This window comes from Lynx canadensis, chromosome B2 (genome assembly GCF_007474595.2).
Source record: "Lynx canadensis isolate LIC74 chromosome B2, mLynCan4.pri.v2, whole genome shotgun sequence".
Lineage (NCBI taxonomy): Eukaryota > Metazoa > Chordata > Mammalia > Carnivora > Felidae > Lynx > Lynx canadensis.
In genome coordinates, this window is record NC_044307.1 from 41,711,398 (window position 1) to 41,715,510 (window position 4,113).

At 36.9% G+C, this 4,113-nt stretch overlaps 1 non-coding gene across 1 annotated transcript; it reads right to left on the reverse strand.

Annotated features, from left to right (window-relative positions):
• Positions 1 to 3,463: 3,463 nt before the first annotated feature.
• On the reverse strand, positions 3,464 to 3,643 carry LOC115515158. The gene has a single exon (XR_003969210.1). It is a non-coding gene; the product is annotated as a U11 spliceosomal RNA (small nuclear RNA).
• Between the last annotated feature and the right edge of the window lie 470 nt (positions 3,644 to 4,113).

Below are 4,113 nucleotides of genomic sequence, written 5' to 3' on the forward strand. Positions count from 1 at the left end.
GGCTCATGTCACGATCTCACAGCTTGTGAGTTTGCACTTTGGATTCTATGTCTCCCTCTTTCTCTGTCCTTCCCCCCCCCCAAAAAAAATAAATAATAAAACATTAAAAAAATATTTTTAATGACTTGCTGAAGCATCTGAGTGGCTCAGTCAGGTGAGTGTCAGACTCTTGATTTCAGCTCAGGTCATGATCCCAGGGTTGTAGGATTGAGCCCCACATTGGGCTATGCACTGAGAGTGGACCCTGCTTAAAATTCTCCCTCTCTCTCTCTCTCTCTCCCTCTGCCCCTCTGCCCTGCTTGTGCACTTTCTCTTTCAAATAAATAAATAATGAATTTAAAATGGCTTGCATATAAAATTTATATCTTCATAGATATTGCTAAATTGGAGGCAAAGTAAAAAGAAGTTAAGGTGATTTTTTAAAAGTTTATTTATTTATTTATTTATTTAATTTAATTAATTTATTTATTTACATAATCTCTATTCTCAACCTGGGACTCAAACTCATAACCCCAAGATCAAGAATTGCATGCGGGGGACCCCTGTGTGACTCAGTTGGTTAAGCATCAGACTCTTGATTTTTGGCTCAAGTCATGATCTCATGGTTTGTGGGCTCCAGTCCCATGTTGGGTTCCATGCTGTCAGCTTGGAGCCTGCTTGAGATTCTCTTTCTCCCTCACTCTCTGCCCCTCCCCCACTCACATGTGTGCTCTCTAAATAAATAAATGAATGAATAAACATGGGGCACCTGGGTAGCTCAGTCAGTTGAGTTTCCAACTCTCGGTTTCGGCTCAGGTCATGATCTCATGGTTCATGGGATAGAGCCCTGCATCAGGCTCTTCTCAGGTGGAGACTGCTTGGGATTCTCTCTCCCTCTCTCTCTGCCCCTTTCCCTCTTGCACTTTCTGTCTCTCTCTCAAAATAACTAAATTAACATTTAAAAAATGAGTAAACATTTTTTTAAAACCTACTACCAAAAAAAAAAAACACAAAAAAAAGAGTTGCATGTTCTTCAAGTGAGTCAGCTGGGCACCCCTAAGGTTGACTTATAATGTTAAGGAAACTGTAATACTATGGTATTCTTCTTCTTTTTTTTTTTTTTTTTTTTTTGGTTAAAGTTTTTTTTTTTTATTTTGGGGGGGGAGGGAGGGAGAGAGAGAGAGAGAGAGAGAGAGAGAGAGAGAGAGAATCCCAAGCAGGCTCCAAGCTGACAATGCAGAGTGAGACATGGGGCTCAATCTCATGAATCATAAGATCATGGCCTGATCCTAAACCAAGACCTGGAGCTTAACCGACTAAGCCACCCAGGGGCCACCAAAATCAATTGTATTTCTATATACCTATGGAAAGAAACTAAAATTTGAAAAACAGGCCTATTTTCAATAACTTCAAAAAATTCCAAGTACTTAGAATAAATCTAATAAATGAAGTATAAAATCTCTTCAGAGAAAACTATAAAACATTAATGAAAGTAAGTAAAGAAGATCTAAATAACTGGAGGGATATACCATATTCGTGGACTGAAAGACTCAATATTGTAAAAATGTTAATTAACTCTTCCCAAATTGATCTATAGATAGAGTCGATGTAATCCTAACATATTTTTTGGTAGGAATCAACAACTTGATTTGAAAATATGTATGGAAACACAAAAGTTGAAGAATGGCAAAAGCACTTTGCAAGAAGAACACTACCAGATATTAAGACTTATCAGAAATCTACAGGGGCACTTTGCTGGCTCAGTTAGTAGAGCATATGGGGTCATGAGTAAGAGCCCCATATTTGATGTAAAGATTACTTTAAAAAAAAAAGTTTATCAGAAAGGTACAAATTAAGATTGTATGATATTGGCACAATGAGACAAATAGATCAATGACTACAATTCAGAGTCCAGAAACAAATCCATGCTTGTTTTAGGACAAATTTGTCACTGCAGTGCACTGGGAAACAGAAGATATTTTCAGTTAATGGGCTGGGTCTGCTGGGCATATAACTACAGGAGAAAAAAATGAATCTTGACCTTTATCTAATACCGTACACAAAAGTTAATTCCAGATTGATATTATCTACATGCAAATTTCAGATTGTAAAAGGTAAAACAATTAAGTTTCTAGAAGATGACATAGGAGAATATCTTCATGACTCTCAATAGGCAAAGAAAGATTTCTTAAATAGGACACAAAAAGCACTAACTGTAAATGAAACAACTGGTATATAAGACTATATTAAAAGTAGAAACTTTGGTTGCTCAAAAGACACCATTAAGAGAGTGAAAACATAAGTCATGGAATGAAGGACAATATTTGCAAAACATCCAAAAAAGAGCTTGTACTAGTATAAAAAACTTGCACATCAATAAGAAATATATAGGCAATCCAATAAAAAATGGGCAAAGGACTTAAATAGTCATTTAAGAAAAGAAGCTCTCTGATGGCCATTAAGCATGTGAAAAGGTGCTAAACTGTCTTAGTTATCAGAGAAATGGGAAAAGATACACTGTACTAAACACTTATTAGGTTAATTAAAGGATTAATACGGCCCTCTCATACAGGGCCGGTGTGGGCATGTAAATTGGTACAACCACCTGGGAAAACTGTTTGGCAGTATTTACTAAAATTGAACATTCTCTATGACCCAGCATTTCCTTAGCATATGCCCATCAGAAATATGCACATATATGCATCAAAAAAGATATATGTACAGGGGTGCCTGGGTGGCTCAGTTGGTTAAGCATCCAACTCTTGATTTCAGTTCATGTCGTGATCTCATGGTTTGTGGGTTCATGACCCACATTGGGTTCTGTGCTGACAGTGCAGAACCTGCTTAAGATTCTCTCTCTCTTTCTCTCTCTGCCCTTCCCCAGCTCACACACGTGCTCTCTCTCTCTCAAAAATAAATATGTGAACATTTAAAAAAAAGACACGTACAGAAAAATTCTGGAAATGGATAGTGTTGATAGTTGCACAACATTGTGAGTATACTTAATGCTTTTGAATTGTACACTTAAAAATAGTTAAAAAGTTAAATATTATGTATGTTTTCCCACAAGAAAAATGACATACGAAAACGTTCTTATGGCATTATTTATAATAGTCGAGATTTCAACTGTATAATGAACACATTGTAGTATATTCATACAATGGAATACCATACAGCAATGCAAAAAATAGACTACAGTTATATGCAATAACTATATGAATTTCACAGATTCAATGTTGCATCAAAGAAGCCAGACACACAAAAAATACAAACTGAATGATTTTATTTATACTGGGTTCAGAAAGCAGGCAAAATTAATTATGAGGTTTGAAGTTCAATGGTTACATGAGGGGGGCTTCTGGAATCCTGAGAATGTTCTATTTCTTGACCAAGATGTGTTCACTTTGTGATAATTCATCAAGCTAAACACTTAGGATTTGTGCACTTTTCTGTATATAGGTTTCAATTTTAAAAGTTTGTAAAAAGGGGCACCTGGTTGCCTAGTCGGTTAAGCATCTGACTCTTTTTTTTTTTCTTTCAGGACCAATGATCACAAGCTGCCTGGGTACCAAAAAATTATGCTTCTGAAATCTCTTGATGTCAATTCCGCACGAAGAGCAATGGAGCTGCCCTATGTGTGCCACTCACAATAGAAGCCCTTTTTTAAGCATCTGACTCTTAGTATCAGCTGAGGTCATGATCTCACTGTCATGGGATCGAGCCCCTTCTCACACACTGAGCAAGGAGACTGCGAGGATTCTCTCTCTCCCTCTCTCTCTGCCCCTCCCCGTCTATCTCTCACAAAATAAATAAATTTTAAATAAACAAATCAACCAACCAACAAATAATTAAACAAAAAGTTTACAAAGAGGAGATGAAGACACAGTCCCTGCTCTCATATAACTTAAGGTCAAGATGAGTTGTATGAGAGTCGTATGTTTATTAGTAAACAAACAAACATAAAATTACAACCGTGATAAGTATGATGAAATAAAAGGCATGGGATGGTCTGAGAACATATAGCAAGGAGATCTGACATGGCCAGAGAAGTTAAAGAGGGCTTCCCAAATAAGTGATGTTGGTGTTGAGTTCTGAAGATGAGAAGGAGGCAGAAGTGGAGGGTAAAGCCTTCTA